General features: G+C 38.0%; 1 protein-coding gene across 1 annotated transcript in view; it reads left to right on the top strand.

Annotated features, from left to right (window-relative positions):
- Window positions 1-715: 715 nt before the first annotated feature.
- Window positions 716-6,963, top strand: part of grm3 (glutamate receptor, metabotropic 3) — a 78,403-nt gene continuing 72,155 nt past the window's right edge. The window contains exons 1-2 of the mRNA XM_021308431.2: window positions 716-869; window positions 3,829-3,891. The gene's annotated coding sequence lies outside the window, so the exon portion shown is untranslated. The remainder of the gene's footprint in view (window positions 870-3,828; window positions 3,892-6,963) is intronic.

Here is a 6,963-nt window from a genome sequence, read left to right as displayed (position 1 = left end):
TCAGCATTGGATACCTCTGAACATAACCTTCAGTTATAGCTCTAAAGGTTCATATTCAGCACTGTGCCACACAGCAACCATTGCGTTCTTGAAATGTAGCTGACCAAGTTGGTGCATGGACAGCATGCTTAGTGTGGTTCTCTCACTTATATTTTTTTCACTGACCTCAAACAGTGTAATAATGTGTTAAAACATGAATGGCTCTAGCTTCAAGCCAAAAGAAAAACAATGAATTATTATTTTTGTTCTGCTAGATGTGCTTTGAGCCAGGTTGCAAGGACACAGATGCAGTCGGATTTTGCACCTCACACACGCGTGTAAGATATTCACCTGCGGGAGCATCTGTCTGCCCCCCTCCCCCTCTCCACCTCTCTTCTTTCGCACTACATCAGTTTTGGACCTTACTCACTAAGGCTTGAGTTGTTGTTTTGAGAAGTAAACATGTGCTATGGGAGGTGAATGGCTAAGTTATCTTTTTATCCAATAAAAATGTCTCCTCGCCAGATCGATTGTTGTTGCTAGGAGACTGAAGCATCCTTTGGCAAGGGGCTACATCTCTCCACGTCTGTTGTTTCCCTCCCATCTCTCCCTCTCGCTCGTTCTCTCTCTCTCTCTCTCTCTCTCTCTCTCTCTCTCTCTCTCTCTCTCTCTCTCTCTCTCTCTCTCTCTCTCTTTCGCCCTCTCACTCACTTTCTCTATGTCCCACGTGCACGCGCGCACGCGCACGTCAATGGAGCTTGCGCGCGGAGCAGTGGCGCCCATCCTCTCCCTCAGTGCGACTCCTCCGAGGGATCAGGAGTAGACTAAGTCAAACTTCCAGCGGCTCAAGATTTGTGCGCAACCCTTTAAAAAGGATTGAAGTCGCCAAGGTAGGTCCAAAAATTTCACACATTACTCACTAGCGGGTTATTGGGGAGCTATTTAAGATTACAGGTTAGGGGCGATAGAGTGCAGAGGAAAAATTGACAGTCTGAGAGCGTTCAAGTGCGCGTCAGCTAGCCGTTTGGTGGGGAGCAATTGCTTTGAACTTTGCGCAGGATTTGAACACCCAGTTGTGCTGCATGCACGTACTTCTTATGCCTTTCCTTTTACCAAATACAGACAGCGATCCAGGGGTTGTGATAAAGGGGTGGGGGGGAACAAGCCTCGCAGCTAATATCTGCAATAGATGGACGATAAAAATAAAAGGGGAGACTGGAGACAGAGTATCTGCAGTTGCGTATCTTTGTTACACCCAGAAGTTTATTTCGGTTCAGAGAAACAGCTTTAAGACATGTCCCTCGGCTTTAGGCGTCCCATGGGGAGACAGGAGAGGGGGGTGGGGGTGCGCTTCTAAAAGCAGGCGTACAGGTGGATCAGACAAGCGGATCTGTTTACTGGTTATTAGCAGCATTACTCTCCCAACAGCCAACCTACACCTTGCACCAGAAGACAGGCGCGTGGACTCGGGCTGCAAAATGTAGCTGCCCAAATGGGATTTTTTTTTTTTTCTGACTTTAGACAAGGACTCCTTCATGCACGAGCAATTTTATGCTTTCCATGTGCAAAATTATTAATGTTATTAAAAAAACACGAACTTATAGGCTAAAGGACATACAGTCCAAAGTGATTCTTCCCAGTTTTTTAAATCTAATGCTTTAACCAGTAAAATGCAAAAAAATAAAAATAAAAAAAATAGAAAAACAAATTGTGTAGTTGTTTTACCTGCAGTGAAGGTAAAGAACTGTTATTCTCAAATTTACCCACAAGAATGCAACTATTCTGCACAATAGTCTTTGTCCACCCATGACGACTTTAACGCTAATGTTTTGATCAGTTACAACTGTCCCTGAATCAAAGCGCTAGTTTAGACTGAAAACACACTTTTTTTTTTATTCAAGCAGTTTTGCAGTAAGACTTGCAGTGATCATGGGAGTGGCACGAAATAGTACAAATTAAGGAGGCTCCATCACAAATATTTTTTTTCCCATATTTTCTTTATGTATTTCTATAACAAAAGTGGGGAAAAACTTCTGAAGCTCATTTCAATTATAGTAATAATCAAAAAGAAACGTGACATAAGCCCACAGAGTGTATTTTGTAACAATTAAAATCAACATTTCTTATTATTTTTCTTATTATTTAAACTGCATTTAAGGGTGGGGTGAGAAAGTTGCGCTTGTGTTACATATCCATGTATTCCATAATTTTATTCACCTTTACCTTTAAAAATAGATTTAAGATACTTGCATTTCAAATTTTTCTGCATTTCAATATTAATTTATTGGTGTATGTCTGACTTTATGCTTTGAGTCAAGGCACTTAAATCTGTGCTTTCCTTGTTGTGTAACTTGTTAAATAATCCATTATTTATTTCTTACCTTAAAATATATTTTTGAGTGTCTTCAAGGGTCTTGGTGTGTGTTTGTCTATACTGGATGGTCAAACATGGTGTGACAGAGGAGAGTTAGAGCTATGGGTGGGAACCTTGTGGCCTTGTCACAACTTGACATCTTGGCAAGCTTAATGATACATGTTTCAGTGTGTGTGTGTGTGTGTGTGTGTGTGTGTGTGTGTGTGTGTGTGTGTGTGTGTGTGTGTGTGTGTGTGTGTGTGTGTGTGTGTGTGCGTGTGTGTGCATGCATGTATGCATGCATGCATATGTCAGTGTGCTTCAGCTTCTAAATTGGCTTCTAAATTAACAGGGCCTTGAGTTTCAGCATTTTTTATTGGTAGCTGTATGTGCATGGTTTTGTGATTGTTCATCACTGTGTCTGTGATTACATGAGCAGGAATGGCCTTGTAGCTTTGACACAGCTTCTTTCACTGGGCTCTGTACAGTACAGCACATCACCCAGAATTCTGCAGTAATATTACCACGCATTGAAAAATATGTTTCATAGGACTACTGCTATTATTATTTAAGCTATTTTGTGCAAAGAGAGTTTAAATATTATTTTGTTGGAAAAGCTGGTTAAGTGAGATGGCTTTACCTGAAAGGCTTTCTACAATTACAACTGGAATTGAAGCATATTTGCAATATCTTTAATTTACTGAGTATAATTAAATGTGTTCTGACTTTTGAGTTTGTTATATAATTTGAAAATCTTCCTCTAAAATGATGTGATCTCCTTTCTGCTGAACCTCATGCATGTCTAAAAGTATGTTTACACATGCTTAAGACGTAACAAGAAAAAAATATGTTTATTTTATTATTTATTAATTCACATTCACAATTCACAAGAACACATTATACATTCTTTACAGTTTTTAAATAAAAAAATGTGAATGGTCTAATTTTTAGAGTTAGTTTTCCTTTTAGTTCAGTCATCAGAGTTATGTCACCCACTGCAAACTCAAAAGTCAGACATTTTCATCTATTTAGTTGTATTTCTTTATATTAGGCTGTTTATCAATGAAAACCTAAAGAAGTGTGTTTTTTTGTTTGTTTGTTATACATTTATTTACTAAAGTGTGTTCCAAAAAAGTATTCAGAAATTTCAGTGCAGATGAATTGATTTTGTGTGATATGCAATGCCTTTTGTGCACCTGCTCTGGCAACTGTGACAAACAAAATACAAAAACTGTGAAAGCACACATGTAATCAAGCAGCACCTGGCTATTGTATGTATCATTCGGTATCAATCCAATTGAAAGTTTAAATGCCACTGAGAAGAACTGAAGCGCTACAGGTTTGGAGCTTCTTATGCCACTGTCCATGGTGCTGGATTCAATAAAATTTATTTTCTATTATTCACAAACACATTAACTGTCTAGAAATGTTTGTTGAAAATTATATATATTTTTTAAATGTTTTTATTTTTTATTTCTTGTTCTTTTCTTTCAAAGATTAAAATATGGGATCGCATCACAACCACTCCAACCGGAGTCAAACACAATAAGAAAAAAAAGGTAGGTGACTCAATTTATGTCTCCCATTTCATATAGACATGAACTTAGCCAAACCTGAAAGGGAAAAGTGTGCAAGGAATTTCATGCTCCCTTTAACAGACAGATTTACACAGATTTGTTAAAGACTTTCAGATCTACCATTTGAAGAGTGAATCGAATAGGATTGTTGTTTTAATTATAATTATGTTATTGACTGACTCCTTGCAACACACAAAGCTGCTAAATATTTTAAAAAAGGAAATTGAGGTTGAGGTGTCAAGCCTTTTAAAAATGTAATCTTTCTTTCACTTTAGTACAGAGAAAGATCATGTTCTTAAATATTAAAATTAACATTATTTAGCTGAATGTTAAGTTCCCTTCTAAAAAGCAGAAAGCAGTATAACATTTGTTATACTCAACTTTTTTACTGCAAAATCTTAATTTTCTTAATTTAAGCAATGCCTAACGCTAATTTGTGTTAATGCTGAAGAGCTGCCCAAAATGTCCATACCATGGCCGCTAGTACCAATACAGAAATATACCAGTTAAATTCAATCAATGTTGTGTGCACTTGTATTCATCCTTCTTTACGCAGGTACATCCCGACTACCCCCTCCCAAAAAAAATAAAATAAAAAAAAAGGCAAGAAGTTGCCTCCATATCTCACTAAATTAGTAACCAAAGTCCAGATGTGTGTAATTTCATTTATGTATAAATATAGCATAAAGACCTATGCTATAGAAGAATCAGAAAGCGCTTCTCAGCACTTTTGGAGACATTATCAATCAGAGAAGAACCTAAGAGGCCCCAGGCTACTCTGGAGGTATTGCAGAAATTTACAGCTGTTTCAGGTTATGTTCTGTTGAAAAAACACATACCTAATAGTCATTGACATAGTGGCAATTCAGTCAGTCCATCTGCATTGAATTAGAAGGTGGCATAAATAAACGTTTTGAAATAAATCCTGTTTATAGTTTTCACAAAATCACCTTGGGGACATATGGGCAAAGACATCGAAGAAAGTGCTGTGGTCAGATGAGACCAAAATTGTGCTTTTTACTGTACACTCAAAATATAATGTGTGCAGAAAACAATATCTGCCCAACACCCTAAACCCACCATCCTCTATGAATCACTGTGGTGGCAGCATCTGCCTGTGGGGACGCTATTGTTGAGCAGGAAAAGGGAAGCTGACCGGTGTTCATGAAAATATAGATGGAGGTGACTGCAGGGAAATCCTGGAATGAAACCTGCAAAACACTGTAAAAGACTTGAGATTGTGGCAAACGTTCACCTTCCAACATGACATTGTAACCAAATAACACAGCCAGACCTTTAAATCAAACCATATCTGTCTGTTAGAGTGGTCCTGTCAAAGTTCAGAGCTTAAAACAATTTAGAATTTGTGGTAAGACTCGAAGGGTGATTCTTACAAACACTCACCATGCAGTATGACGATTTGGGCTATTTTACAAAGAAAAAAATTGTCAAATTTCAGTCTTGAAAGGCAAAACTGGTAGAGACATCCAAAACAACAGCACAGGAGTGGATCTAAATGTATTTAAATTTTTAATTAAGTAAGACACCAATTATTGGAGTCATTAAATACAAGAAAACATTTGCACATTTTACACAGCTCAATTTAAGATTGTTTATTTTATTTATTGATTATAAATGTACACTATACAGTTTTAGATTTTTATTTGTAAAAACAAATTTGAAAAGCATGTGCAGTTTTTCATCTACTTTGACATTATAAGACACAAAATACATTGATTTATTGTAATTCTAAGGCTAAAGAGCAAGTGTACATACTTTTGAAAAGGCCTGAGATGATTACTTATTCTTAAGTGGAGGGGAAGGGATTTTTTTTTTTTTTTTACGAAAAATCCTTCTGAATGCTTTTGATTTGAAGACCTGTTGAAGTTCGTTGCATGCCAAGTTTTGATTAAAAAACTGTTGCTGCACTCTACATGTTCCTTACACTGTTCTGCTCCAGTGAGGAAACAAGGAGGTGTCTGGAAATGACTGCTGTTTCCCACAGCTCGCCTCTCATCCACTACAGTCACAACATACACTAAGGTGTGCACACACAAACCCACACGTACCATTCACACATCCTGGATTGTGTGTGCGCAGACACACACACAAACACACACACACACACACACACACACACACACACACACACACACACACACACAGCATACACATCACAATGTCTGTTCGCTGACACCCTCCTGTTCCCTACAAGTACAGACACTCACACATGCATACGTCCGCTCAGGGGATGAGGCAGTGAAAGGGCAGTGGGATGTACAGCTGTGATGGTGTGTGTCTACGGCAGATCAGACTCTTTAATAAATGATGATCTGGAGGAAGAAATATGTGTGAGTGTGTGCAAGAGTCTGTGTGATGGTGTGATGGATAGTGAAAGGTGCTTTTCGGGTCATGCTTTGTTTATTGTGGAAACAAAATCTACCCATAAAAGTTATGGTGTGCAGATGTCTTTCCGCCATAGTTTAATGCCCAGTTCTTAGGTGATGAGGCAGGAATTCCTATCCATGACCATCTAAAACTTAAAATTTGCTTTTGTGGAATTTCAATGATTTTTATTCTTCATAGCATGGTAGCTTGCAGCAGTGAAGAAATAATATTGTTCCTGTAAGCAAAACACCAACAGTGTGGGTATACACATCTTTCTCAGTAACGTCAGAGGTTTCACAGTTACGCATGACATGTTTGATTGTTTTATTTGTGGACTGAGTTGGTTTATTTATGTCATAACTGATGAAATGACTTTTAACACAAGCGATTACATTACACACCACTGTTCCCCTCATTTTAGATTTAAAAGAGAAACCAACCACTACAGCACACAAAACATGCTCCTGATCAACAAAGATAAAAGTAATGGCTACACATAAACTGGATTTTCCAGTGAAGTTAGGAAGCCTTTGCTGGCCATTTAAAATGTTTTCCAAAACAGTTTCTCCCTCAAATATGCATTCTCTCCCATGTTATTGATAGATTACAGGCAACAATTGCCCTTTTAGTCCCTCTTCCCTGTTGCATCTGCTATGGCAACTACCC

The sequence above is a fragment of the Fundulus heteroclitus genome, chromosome 2 (assembly GCF_011125445.2).
Source record: "Fundulus heteroclitus isolate FHET01 chromosome 2, MU-UCD_Fhet_4.1, whole genome shotgun sequence".
NCBI lineage: Eukaryota > Metazoa > Chordata > Actinopteri > Cyprinodontiformes > Fundulidae > Fundulus > Fundulus heteroclitus.
Note: the sequence above shows the minus strand (reverse complement) of the source record. Positions and strands in the feature narration are given on the sequence as shown.